General features: G+C 43.4%; 1 pseudogene; it reads left to right on the forward strand.

Moving 5' to 3' along the window:
* Window positions 1–11,921: 11,921 nt before the first annotated feature.
* LOC143641731 (olfactory receptor 5AR1-like) lies at window positions 11,922–12,890 on the forward strand (annotated as a pseudogene).
* The last annotated feature ends 1,631 nt before the right edge of the window (window positions 12,891–14,521 follow it).

The raw sequence follows: 14,521 nt of genomic DNA on the forward strand, positions 1-14,521 counted from the left end.
TCTTGATGAAATGTTCTGCAATAAAAAGGGCAAGTTGGATGGAAAGATCAGGCTCGATATTTGTTCCTATTTAATGTGTGTGTGTGTGTGTGTGTGTGTGTGTGTGTGTGTGTATGTGACAGAGAGAGAGAGAGAGAGAGAGAGAGAGAGAGAGAGAGAGAGACATCTTGGCAGGAAAGGGGATTCAATGTTGGCTTTAACAATAAAGTTTTTCTATAAAATTCCAGTTCATTGATCACATTTTCCATGGTGTCTTATCATGTTTTCTGAGTTTTTCCTTCACAAAGTCTGAATGTCCTAATGGAATGCAGCAGCACACAGACATTGTCACAGGAGCAGGGCCAAGCAGCCCAGGCCTCCAGAGAATGGTCCTGCTGAAGTGTGAGGAGTGAAGACAAGGATGTGCACTGTCCACTACTCACATGCCCTGGCTAGTCCCAGGTGCTTTGCACCTTATTTACAAGTCAATGGACTTTGATTCCTACTATTCTTCCACTGTGTCAGTTTCTGTAAGAATATGTGTGTTTTTGTCTTCTCTGTGTGAATGTGCTTTCCTCCTCCTTTTACTTTTCTGAGTCCATTTGGTCACCTTGGTGACTGATTAAACGTCTTAACCCAGATCCTGCTCTTGGCTTTTGTTTCCTCACCTTTCTTCTCGTGTTTCATGTTCTTTTATTTTCCTGATTTTTGTTTCTTTCTTTTTTTCTTTGGAGGGACGGCTGTAGCCTGCATTTTGAGACATATTTCTACAAAAATACGAAGGCGACAGAGGCAGAAATTCCTGCCAGCCTTTAATTTAAATGCTGATTCACAGCATCCTAATCTGTCACAAAACCAACAATGATAACTGTTCATGAATGATACTGTATCACTGAAGGTCACTGTTACTTGGTTCTTTTTAGTGGTCACATATTGGCAATTTAAACAAATCTTTATTAAGCTCACCATTATTTTCTATCATGTCTTACTCTCTTCCTCATAAGTGAATTAAACTTTCCCTTATATTTTCAATAATCTATTCATTGATTACAGTGTTGTCAGTATCCTGTTTTGCATGATGAGATTGTTGATATTTGCTTTGAATATTGCTATATCCTTAAGCCAAAATTCTACAATACAGTGGAGTCTTTGAAATAAATCCTGAGTTCATGTTTTAGAAATTAGCATAGAAAATATTGTTTTATGACCTCTCATCTGTATTAAGGAGACTAGGTTTAGAGATCTTAAAATTGACATCTAATCACCCAAAAAAAAAAAAAAACCATTTCTTATTAGGACATTTGGATAAGAATTTTCTCCAGACCTATAAAAGCCTTATGAAAATTATAGTCAGCCACAGTCTAAGGGAAAATCGGAACTCACTGAAGGCCTTGTCCTGCAGGACGTGGGAGCAGTACAAAGCTCTTGCAGGCTCTGGTGAACTTACTGGTGGTGGTGCAGAGGCTGTGGCTTCCCTCACCTCTGGGGGTGCGGAGCCCTGAGCTGCCTACTGCCTGCGCTGTCAACAGGGCTGTGGAGAGGAGTGAGCACCAGGAGGAGGGTGGGGGTTATTTCTTGCCCTGACCTGAAGGTTGAGCTTGGCATGGGTCCAGAGGGAGATGCTGCCTCTACTGTGACTGTCACCTGCTCCCCCCAGTGGCTGAGGTACACACCTGGCTGTTCCTGATGTGGCCACAATGCCTCTCCCCTGAAAGCTCTCTCAAGGAGCAGCTTCCCACCCTGGAGTAGGGTCCAGAGAGGCCAGTGAGGCCCCGGACTCCATCTGTCACTGAGGTACCTGTGGGAGAGACCGGGGTGAGGCTTCCCCAGGGCTGCTGTCAAGTTCAGATCCACCTTCACTAGGCTGTCTGTGGTCACGACCTTGCTTTCTCTGCAAATCCGGAGAGACTAGCCCGACCTTCTTTATTGGAATCACTACCCTGTTTCCATGGCAGTAGTGACATGCTTTTTCAAAACCAATTCCCTCTTTATGAGTAGGTTCATTTCTGGCTTTCCGTTCTTGTCCACTGTCCAAATGACCCAGATTTTCCAAGTCCTGTGCTATTTTAGTTATGTACAGCTCTGTGATAGAATTAGAAATAAGGTCTTATGCTTTCCCTGCTTTGTAGGTTTTGCTCATTATTTCCTTTCTTGTGTGTGTGTGTGTGAGTGTGTGTGTATGTGTGTGTGTTTTCACATGATTTTTAAAATGGTTTATTCTCTGTGAAAAAGGAGAGTTTATACAGTGATTTCATTAAATCCGCAGACCTTTGGTTGTGTAAATATTATAATGCATTCATTCTTCCAATGAAAATTTTTAATTCTCAGTAACTTCTTTAACCTTCTGGTTGAATTTATCACTACATATTGCTTTGTACCCATTATAAATGGGTTATTCATCTTCATTTTTATGATAGTTTGCTGTTTGGTTACAGCATACTTCAACTTTTTGAATCCTTATTTTGTATTTGTCAACTTTATTGAAAGTGCAATATCAATTTAGCAATTTGTGTGTGTGTGTGTGTGTGTGTGTGCCTGTGTGTGAATTATATATATTACCTGTGTCCTCGGTAAACAATGAGAACTTCTCTTCTCTCTGTCCTATATGGATGCATGTTCTTGCTTTATCTCACGTGCTTGTTCTGCAGTCTTTCAATACCTTGCTGGGTAGAAGTTTCAGGAAGGTGCCTTCATGCCTCTTTTGAAACTTCCCAAAGATTCCTCCCCTTTGCACATTGCTGGTCTGAGCAGAGGTTGTGGTTCTTCTGTCCTGGCCTGGGGCAAGTGCATGAGCCTGTGGTTCCTTTCCTCACTCCAAGACTCCTCCTCTGCCCCTCAGCATGCATTCCTTCTTGCTGCTTTCCTGTAGGGCTTTTCGTCCTGCAAAAGGATGTGAGCTCTCCCCTTCAGTGCTGATTGCATTCATTTGGATTTTCTTTCTTTCTACTTGTTAATCAACTTACAGATGTGTTGGTTTTGTTTCTTTTTCAAAAATATACTTATTTCATTAATATTTTGTATTAATGAATTCTGTTATTTGTATAATGTATTCTGTTATTTCTGCTTTGCTATCTTTTTCTTTTTCTTCTCTTTCTCTCTCAGACTCTCTAGTCCTCTTCTTTATTTCCCCTGTTAACTTTGGAATGAGTTAGTCTATTTATTTCCTAGTTACTTGAGATAATTTTTTTGCAATTTTTATACTTTCATTTTTTTCCTTGTAAACTCTCTTCTTAGTTTGCTTTCGAGGTACCCCCATATTTTGGCATGATGCTTTCCCATTTTTATCCATCTCACGGTATTTAGACTTGACTTGGCTTTTACTGTTTTATCAACCTACTAGGTGTTCAGAAGTGTATTTTAAAATTTCTCTGTATTTTCATTTGTGATTTTCCAAATCCCTTCCTGTCCTCAGTTTCTGCTCTCACGCCACTGTGGTTCAAAGGAAACCACATATTATTGTAATCTTCCTGAACTTGTTCCTGTGCTGTGCCCTAACATGGAATCTGCCTTCCAGAATGTTATGTCTGTGCTTGAGGAGGAGATGTGCTCTGTTGCTCTTCCATGGCACGACCTCTCCATGTTTGCTAGGCCCACTTGGCCTGAAGTGTTTTTCCAATCTAGTATTTCTCTGTTAGTTTGCTGGCAGTGCAACCTGTGCATATTGGAAATTGAGGTGCTCAGTTCCCATGCTGTCAGGGAACTAATCTTTCCTGCCTTCCCATCCCTGATGTGTGTTTCCCTGCATGGGTGTGTGACATGATGTGTGCTGGGTGTTACATCCTCTTGAGGAGCTGAAGGCGTGTCATTACTGGACTTCACCTCTGCCTGTCCTTAGAGTCTGGCTGAGGTGTGTACAGCTGCCCTTGCTCTCTTTGGCCTTCATAACATACAGCACCCTCCCTGTGCCATTGCCTCACTCTGTCCTCACAGTGAGGTGAGTCTTCAGGAGGCAGCTCATAATTGAACTTCATAGTTTCATAAATCAGCCCCTCTGTTCAGGTTGCAGAACTAAATCCACTTACACTCAAGGAATCATTGACAGGAGAGGACTGATTTCTAACATTGACCCTCTCTTCTTGCCTGCCTGCAGTTTGATATTTCTGTCCTGGTAACCTTTGCATGTTTTACTTTCCTTCCTACTGAAGGTATTTGCTTTGAGGTTACTATGAGGTTTCAGTGGAACCTCATATTGTTCTAACAATTGCCTACAAGCTGATAACCACTTAATTTGATTGTAAACAAATCTGCACTATCTCCCATCCCACATCTTATATTTTAAAATAACAAAATTATGGCAGTACTTGTTATTGAACTAGGGGCACTTTACCACGGACCCATATCCCCATTGCTTTTTAAAAAACTTACATTTTGAGTTGGGCTCACTAAATTATCCACAGTGGACTCAAACTTGTGACACTCCTCCCTAGCTCATTGCACACACCACAGGCTCAGCTGTGTGCTTCTCTCTCATATTTGTATTCTACAGGACAAATTTCTTAGCACCACTCAAGAAACACCCTCTTTGGCAAAGTAGACACAGCTGAGAGACTTTAATTTGTGGAATTTATTAATGCACATACATACATACACCTGTGTATGTACATAGGTAAATCTCTAAACCGTCTGCATACCTAAGTGCCAGCGCACCACATGTTAATTGTGGTAATGCTGGCATATCTTTGCTGAAGGTGTCACCAATGATGCAATTTTTCCAAAGGAACTGTCAATTGGCTTGGTGTCGTGGCATTTCTGTATCCTCCTCCCTTCTACTAGTGATGGTCTAAATTTGGGGGCCAATGGCTATATGATGGACCGGTAGTCAGTGACGGGTATGATCCAATTGCAGTGGTATCAACCTAAGACAGGAGGCTGACGCCTAAAGGTCAGTTGCCTAAAGGTCAGTTTTCCGATGACGGGTAAGAACCATATGTTAAATTGGACAACCTACCAGGCACGGTCCTTAAGCCACATTAACCTCACTCCCCCACTGGCACCAAGGCCAAATTTGGGGGCCAACAGAGGTGAGGCAAAGAACCTCACCCCCCCACTGGTGCATAGACCTATCCACAAGTATGGCTGTATGCTGGACCGGTAGTCAGTGACGGGTATGATCCAGTTGCAGTGGTATCAACCTAAGACAGGAGGCTGATGCCTAAAGGTCAGTTTTCCAATGACGGGTAAGAGCCATATGTTGAACTGGACAACCTACCAGGCACGGTCCTTAAGCCACATTACTTGTTGTTTAATTAATCAGAAGGGGGGAGATGCTGGGAGCCATCAGCCAAGTAGGTATGACAAATTCCTTGCCAGCTTACTCCCATGCTGTCTAGAGGAAGGACTTCTGAAAGGTGACCTTGCTCAAGGACCAGGGCAGGATCCGTGTTTAGGGTGTTCCCCCTTTAGAATAGGGCAGTTTAGCATAATAGGAGAGTAGGGTGTTCCCCCTTTAGAATAGGGCGGTTTAGCATAATAGGAGATTAGGGTGTTCCCCCTTTAGAATAGGGCGTATCCTATTTGGATTTGCTGAGTTCCTCTTGAGTGCTTAGGGTCAGACAGTATATTTTGGGAGACAGAAGCCCATGCGGAGTGGATTTGGGCAGAGACCGTGGATTCCCCCAGAACGTGTTTGTAGACGGCCGGTGTGAGTTCGGGAATAAAGAATTGCTGTTTGAATCTACAAGCTGTGTGGTGACTCGTGATTTGTGCCCAGCCAGAGACTGCGGCATCTAAGCACCTCCCCTCCTAGAATCTGATAGACCCTCCACAGGGCCCCATGAGCTCCTGTTCTGCAGCCATATAAACTCCTGCATTATCAACCTCTACCATGGATTTTACTAAAATTTCTTTCACTAACTGACATTTCCTTGTTTTCCAGGAATTGTTCTGTTTCAATGTCTTTCAAATTTCCCAAGGTGCCCCTAGAAATTCTCAGGCCATAGTATCTATAAATAAAATACCCAGGAAGTGGTACAAGGACAACTCTCTAGAGAGCTCCAATCCCATTATCTCATTTTCCCTGCTGGTGTGAAGTAAGGTCAGTACTTGTTATTTAATAGACATGCAGAAGAACCAGCCAACTCCCCCCACCATCTCCAGCCTTCTCCTCCCTAAGACTTGCTGACCTGCTGATGGGGAGGTTCTGCTCTGCCCTCACCTGGATGTGTCTACATACAAAAAGTAACTCTTGCTCCGTGCGAGATCTGATTAACTGAGACAAAACCTCATGGTTGTCTCACTGCATGTGACATCTTTAGTTTGTCTTTCATTGATTATAAAATGTTGCAGGGCTAGAGATTAGACAGACTCTGATAAAAATCGGTGTACTATCTCTATTTTACAACCAATCCGAGCTCAAATTCACTGCTGCATCTGCACACCAGCTATGCACAAGCACAACACACCTACTTCTAGTTTACCAGTCTTTTATATTCCAGATGGGAATCACTGCTAATTCCTATTTCTGCAGCTGTTTAAATGACTTCAACTCTGTTATGGAATGTTGAAAGCATCAAATGGCTCTTCCCCTGTAAAGATGAGAATAAAGATTCACAGGTGTTTCACTATCATGATCTTCTTGAAGATGTCCACAAATGACCCTGTTTTAGGTTCCCAAATTTTTAGGAATTATGACCTAATGCACACTGCCTCTGATAAACACACCTAAGAAGTTGGGGACCAACTTGCTTAATGTGCACCTCTGACTGCTGTGGTAGAATCAGGTCACACTGGGGAAGCATGGGGTGAACCTGTCTCCGGAAAACCCCAAATGTGCAGAGAAAAGATATGAAGTGCTCACACTTAGTGACCATGGATAATGCACCAGATGCTTTTAGAGAACTGCCCTTGAAGACATAGAATTCTGTGTAGCAGGAGATTATCTACAAGTACGTTGGACACTCGAGACATCATAACCATGAAGACACTGGAGGGCTGGAGTCCTTGAATGACTGGCTATGGTCCAGGCAGAGATGGTCTTTCTGTGTGGTTTGTGGTCAGCAGATAGTCTTTGTGGGGATATTTGAAAAAAAAGAAGAAAGAAATTAAAAGACTGATTGTGTGGGGCTGGGGATGTGGCTCAGGTGGTGGCGCGCTCACCCAGGTTCGATCCTCAGCACCACATACAAATGGAGATGTTGTGTCCGCCGAAAACTAAAAAATAAATATTAAAAAAAATTCTTTCTTTATTTCTCTTTCTCTCTCTCTCTCTCTCTCTCTCTCTCTCTCTCTCTCTCTTAAAAAAAAAAGACTGATTGTGCCTGTCCTTGTAAAGCTGAAGTGGGTACAGGGTGGAAGGCAGCCTGAGTCATCGGAAGGGGGCAATGGGCTATCATAGGAGGACAGGGAGGATGAATTCAGGCAGGACGGTAGCAGGTGGGATTCCAGGGACAACAACAGCAGTGGCCCCATAGGAAGAATGTGCCTCTGCTCTGAGCATCTTTAGTTCAGGGCCACCTGCCTGCCCTCTCCAACACCTAGCAGCACTCTGAAGGAAAGAGCACAGATTCCTGAAAGTGCAAGAACATGAGGTGCTCCCCTCTGGGTTGCCACACATGTTTCAAATTATTATTTCAAATGTGTTTTTCATGATTTATTATGTGCTAATGGAAACAGTGCTTTCTCTTTTGCAATTACATACACATTGAAGCAGAAAGGCAGGTCAAACTGCTATTAACCCTTGGGAACAAATGCATTCATGGGCCAGGGAAAGCAGCAGCATGCTCCCATAAAACATTGCTTTCATTGGTTGGTTGGCATCCTCTAGAAAGCAGAGTATTCGAGGACACTGGTTAATGTTTAATTTTGTTAAGAAAGGGAATGATGTTTTACTGTTCAGAAGGCACAAGTTGTCATGTTGGAAATTCTCACCAACACAATCTTAATTTCCAGAGCTTCTAATATTTGCAAACACCTGAAATTCACTGACTCCTGGTGAGACCCACTGTACTCTGCTCTCCTCCACACCTACTTCTAGATTACTAGTCTTTCATGTTCCAGATGGGAATCACTGCTAATTCCTATTTCTGCAGCTGTTTAAATGACTTCAGTTGGTTAAAATATTTGGTCATCCACCCAAGAATACATCCCACACTCAGGAGTTGACATCTCTCTCTTCCCTTACCCAGGGGTGGCCTCCACTATCCAGTGTTCCTCAGGTCCCCGTGGGATGAGGGAGGACTGGGGAGGTGGTTCAGGGAGAGAGAAAGGAGACATCTTGTCCCCAGCTCTGCTGGACTAGCCTCAGCCCAGGTGCACAGTCACTCTCCCTGGCTCCTTGAACCTTGAAGCAGGAGCCACAGACTCACCTGGGTGTCTGACTTGAGCCGGTGTGGGCATCCTGCTGACCACTGCCGAATCCCTGACCAGCCAAGAGTTCATACCCTTCTGGTTTCCCCCAGGACCTTGCTGCTCGCTCATACACACACTACTCCTTGAATTACTTTTCCTTGCATCTAACAGAGAATTAAGTGACAAGCTGCATCAGGAATTCCAGGTAGGAGAAGACCCTGGGGTACCTCCCACACACAATAGGTATTCTAGTGGTTGAACTCTGAGCAAGTTGCCATTTCCCAAGTATTGCACAGATGTCTTTGTCCTAAGGAAAATTCCAGCACTGCCTCCAACAGATTCCCAGAGTTGTAACTCAAGCAGCATCCTCACCTGTATCAATGCTCTTTAGTGTTCTCCAAATCCAGTTCTACCTACCCACTGACCATTGGGAGGAGGACCAACTATTCTCTTTCAATTCTTACTAATGTTGAATACTGAGGGGAGCTGTGGGAATCAGAGATGGGGTTGTGACCTTGACTCTGTAGTTCTGCAGCATATAGGGAATGTCTTCTCTGGACTTTGGGTAAATTGGGGAAGGAAGGGCTCAGAGCAGCAGATGAGCTTCTACCAGGCAATAGTATTCAATAACTGTCACAAGCATATTTCATCCTGGGGTTCTGATGACTGCAGGGTTTCTGACTGTCCTATGCAGGAGGTTGCACACTCACACAGCTGGAAATACTAGAGAGAGCTCCTGCAGAACCACGTCTAAAGCCAAGTGTGTTAAGGGTAACTTCCACCAGGTTGCACTCAAGCTGCTCACTCCTTTATTCTCTGCTGAGCACAGACTGCACACAGGAAAAGAGGCCTGTCTTGCTCTTCAGGATCAGGCCCACAGAGGGAGAAGACAGCAAGTAAGAAACAGACACTAACCAGACCCCTAGGAGCAGGGATTTGGTGCGCACACTTGGACTCAGGGCTTAAGTTAAGTTCCTGCATTCAGTCAAAGACAGTTTCCCTGGATCCTAGCAGAGCTGTTTTATAAAAGATCCCACAAAATTTAATTTTATGTATTCTAATTTCAATATGTTCATTGTGTTCAATTTGACTTCAATGTGTTTGAGGATAGGAAGCAATTCTAGGACTCCTCCACAGGAGGTGACTGTGGAGAAAAGTTTGCATGGATGTATTTTAATTTTATTGAATGTTGGAATAAAGTTAAATTTCCCAACTTTAACCATCTTCCAAAGTGAATAAGAATTCCCTATGAAAGTGTTGTTAATGGGCAGCTGTCAGAGCTTTGTCATAGGGCCTGGCTGGAAGAGTTAAGCCTTGAGTCAGGATTGTCAGTCACTCAGGTGAGGAGGCCTGGGAGTAAGAATGGGCCTGCAGGAGGAGGTGAGCTGTGGCCACTCCCCAGCACCTTCCTGCTGCTGCATCACAGCAAGTGTCCTGTCCTGTCTAAAAAATGAGGCTTGAGGGACATCATCCCCCAACAGGGATTAGGAGCCAGAACTTCACTATGGCACTGCTTGACACATCTATGCAGAGAAAAGCAGCTGTTTAAAAATGTGTTTGAACCTTAGGTTTGCTAGGTACATGTTTTTGATCTTCCCTTGTTTGTAAAATATATCCATGTTAACTAAATATGCTATTCTGTACTAAGTACAGTCTATAAGATTTTGTGAATTATATTAAATATTCCATATTTTAAATTAAATTAATTATATATATATATATATATATATATATGACTTTCCTTTTAGAAATTTGACACTAATTTTTTTACTAAATAATTTTAATGATTTTATTAGTGCATTATAGTTATACATGATAGTAGGTTTTATTTGGAAATATTAGTATGTGCATGAAACTAAACTGCCACCTTTCAGCCCCCTGTACTTCCCCTTCCCCTCCCCTTTCCTATTCTCTGACCTCCTTCCTGTTGTAGTGGCCTTCTTTCTATTTATTTGTTGTTTTTTAAATTAGCGCTGTGCAGATAAACCTAAGGGCGTCCTTCCCTGGGGGTTTACACATGTACACAGGAAAGTTTGGTGAATCTCATTTCTCAGCTCCTCCTCTCCCACTGCTTCCCTTCTTGAGGCCCACTCTTTCCCCCATTCCTTATTTTGTTCTAACCCACATAAGAGAGAAAACATTCCACCCTTGGATTTCTTACTCTGGCTTATTTCACTCAGCATGAAGTTCTCCACCTCCATCCCTTTGCTCCACCTCCATCCATCTACAGTAAATAACATTATTTCATTCTTCTTGGTGGCTGAGCAAACTCAGCCATATTAGTCCACATTTTCTAGATCCATTCATGTCTTCACAGGCTCCTGGGCTGATCCCCTATCTTGGCTCTTGGGAGTCGTGCTGTAAACGTGGATGGATGTGGCTGAGTCACTATACTAGGCCAATTTTAGTTCTTTTGGATGAATACAAAGGAATTGGAGAGCAGTTTCAGTTCAGGGTTCCATTCCTAGTTTTTTATTATAGCTAGTGTTTTCCAAAGTATTATTCCATGCTGCAAGTAAATACACGAGACCTCTTACCTGATTTACACATGGCACAAAGAACAAGCATCTTCTAAAACAGAAGGCTTTGCCTCTGCAGGTCATAGACTGGGCTCTGAGGAGTGGACTTCTATTTTATTTTTTCAGAGACAAGAAGCCCCTCCAACCTCCTTTTGGATGATGTCTGCAGTATGTAGAGACTCAGCCACACTTCACAGACAGACGGAATCCCGATTGGCGGGAACACATTCCTGCCCTTCTCCTTTGTGCTCTACTAAAAGGTTTGCTGCAGAGAGACTGCATTTCGTTCTATGTCCTAACCCCTCCTCTTCTACTCCTCCTCCTGATCTGTGCCTCCTTCCTCCTTTCCTTTTGTTCATTGTGTTTTTTAGATCTTATTAGCTAGAAGTTGGGGTTGTCCTTGTTGGTTTTTAATGAACTAAATATTTCCTGATCAAGATGTTAATTGTATTTCATAAATTAAAAAAAAAAAATGTCAACACCATATCTGGTAATAAATCCTGGAACTACCAAAAATACCAAGAATATTTCAACTTGACAAAAAAAATCCCCCAAGCCAATAGTTTAAGAAAGAAATTAACAGCAGTAAAGGAGGCTGGGCGAGAAGGTGATAACAGGAAAAACCTAGGAGGGCTGGGGAAATCTATGGGCAGGAGCACCATGAGGAAGGAAGGTGTTAAAAAAAAGGCCCATCTCTCCATTCACTAAAGCATCACCAATTGGGTTAATGTGGAGACACTCCAAGTGGTGACCTGGGTCAATGCGTGAAGTAAATACATGAGACCTCTTACCTGAAGCCCCCACAATGAATGGGAGGAAAAATTGTCAGACATCTGTCTCCTCTGTTATCCTCTCCTCTCTGCTTTCCTTCCCTCCCCTCCTTTCCTCTCTTCCATGAGACACTGTTTTCCTGCAGTGTGATCAGAGCAGTTGACTTGGGGCACAGGTGCAGAGTGATTCCTCAGAATAATCAAATTTCCTGGATTATGATTCTCATATAAGCTGCTTCTAGGATGTTTTTCCATTGAGAGAAGATGCACCTCTGTAGACAAAGGACCTCCCTAGACATATTCCCAGCTGACCTCCTCTTAGCTACCTGTGGCCACTGCATCTGAACACAACTTTAGAGGGGGAGAAATGTCCAATCAGACCAGAGTGACTCACTTCATCCTCAGGGGCTTCTTAGACATCCCAGAAGGGGAGGCCAGTGGTCATTGTCTCTTTCCTGTTGGTCTACGCCTTTGGCCTCCTAGGGAACATGTCCATCATCACAGCTGTGCTTAGAGACAGCCGCCTCCACACACCCATGTACTTCTTCCTGAAGAATTTGTGTTTTCTGGACCTGAGCTACATCTCGGTCACCATCCCCAAGGCACTGGCTACCACCCTACAGGGCCCTGGGGTCATTTCCTACCTCGAGTGTGTGGCTCAGCTTTACATGTTTTTCACACTTGCTTCAGCTGAGTGCTTTCTGCTCACAGCCATGGCTTATGATCGGTGTGTGGCCATCTACAGGCCCCTGCTCTATGGGACCATCATGAGCCACGGACGGTGCTGGGCACTGGTGGTCCTGGCCTGGGTGGGCGGGAAGCTCTACTCTGCCTTCCACACCATCAACACCTTCTCTCTGCCCTTTTCTGTGGGCCCAACGTAGTGGAGCACTTCTTCTGCGACATTCCTGCTCTCATGAGGCTCTCCTGTGCTGACTTCCACCCCAGGGAGGAGGTGGGTTTTGCCATGAGCAGCTACATCATCTTGAGCTCCTTCACCCTCACAGTCCTCTCCTACATCCGCATCCTCTCCACCCTCCTGCAGATGCCCTCGGGGGACGACCGCTGGAAGGCCTTGTCCACCTGCTCCTCCCACCTGACCACAGTCCTCCTGTTTTACGGCAATGGAAGCTTCACCTACCTGAGGTCTGCATCTCAGTACTCCACCAACCAGGGTCGCCTGGCAACCGTCTTTTACTCCATCCTCACCCCTTCCTTGAACCCCGTCATCTACTCTCTGAGGAACCCAGACATGAAGGTCGCGCTGCAGAGGCTGAGCTGCCAGCTGAGTCTGAGCGCTGGGTGCTGCACAGCTGGCCTTGGTCCAGGTGTCTGATGCTCAGGGGGTGGAGACAACCTCCTCCATCCCTCCCCTGCTCTCCTGCTGAGTGTCCCCCTGTGGATGTCCCCACCCACCACCTGCTGCTTCTCCTCTCTCCCCAGAAGGTCCTTTACTTCAATGGTCTTACATACAATTCCACCACAGAAACATACAAATCTTGATTTCTTCAGATTGTACCATAAAAAATCATTTTTAAATAATTCTTCTTCCATTCAGTATATCTGTAAGAATTCATGTTTTTTTTTCCTCTGATCTTTTCTTGAATGGTTTTCTCAAATCTTTATCATCACTCTCATGCTGTGGCCCCTAATCATGAATTTCCATCTTTCTCTTGACATCATTTCCCTGAATATAACATAAGGACCACATTTTTAATCTGTCTACAATCTACTTATTCCTTTCCTTCTATTTCAAACTGCCTGACCATTCCTGATTCTACTATTCAGCCTTTCCTCTGATTAGACATCCAAAGAGTAGAACCCATTCTCATTTCACCTTTATCCTTCTAAAGGATATTGCTGTCTACAGTCAATATGTCCTCAATTCAGTGGCTTTCCCAGCACCCTTTTTTCCTAAAGAAAGAACAGGTTAAGGAGGTCAGTGGGTGGCCTTGGTGCTGAAGCAGGACTCTGTCCTTCTCCACCACCATTATTTTATCTGGTTTTCCTTTTGGTAAATCTTTAGAATTCCATCCTTGGTACACAATTAAACTACTCTTTTGGTTCCTCTTCCTGCTGTCTCCTTTCTTCATCATTGAGAGGTTACCTTTTAAGAAAAAAAAATCTTTTTAAAATTTATTGTTTCTTTTCAGTGGTGCATGACACTAGAATCCATTTGATGTTTTTCTACAAGGTTGGAATATCTATTATTCTAGTTAGAATTCCATTTCTGTGGATGTACAAGATGGTGGATTCACTGTGTTGTTTTCATGTGTGTACAGGGCAAATTGTGTCAGACTCATTCCACTGTCTTTCTTTTTCCTATCCCCCTCCCTTCCCTCCATTCCCCATTGTCTATTTTATTGTACTTCTCTTCTTCCCCTCACCCCCCTATTCATTGTGTGTTTATTACTCACATATCAGAGAAAATATTGGCCTCTTAGGGGGGGGATTGGCTTGTTTCGTGTAGCATGACAGTCTCTAGATCCATCCATTTACCAGAAAATACCGTAATTTCATTGTCTTTAAGGGTGAATAATATTCCATTGTATATACATACCAGAATTTTTTCTTCATTCATCTTTTGGTTCCATAGTTCAGCTATTGTGATTTGAGCTGTTATAAAAATTGATGTGGTTGTATCACTGTAGTTTGCTGATTTTAAATCCATTGAATATATACTATGGAGTGGGATAACTGAGTCAAATGGGTCCCATTCTAAATTTTCTGAGGAATCTCCATAAAGCTTTCCAGATGGGTCACACCAATTTGCAGTCCCATAAGCCATGTATGAGTGAATCTTTTCCTCCACATCCTCACCAACATTTACTGTACTTACTTGTATTCTTAATATTCTTTCCATTGTGATTGGAGTGAAATGGAATATCAGTGTAGTTTTAATTGACATTTATCTAGTTGTTAGAGATGTTGAACATTTTTTCATATATTTATTGACCACCTGTATTT

Source organism: Callospermophilus lateralis, chromosome 5 (genome assembly GCF_048772815.1).
Source record: "Callospermophilus lateralis isolate mCalLat2 chromosome 5, mCalLat2.hap1, whole genome shotgun sequence".
NCBI classification, from domain to species: Eukaryota; Metazoa; Chordata; class Mammalia; order Rodentia; family Sciuridae; genus Callospermophilus; species Callospermophilus lateralis.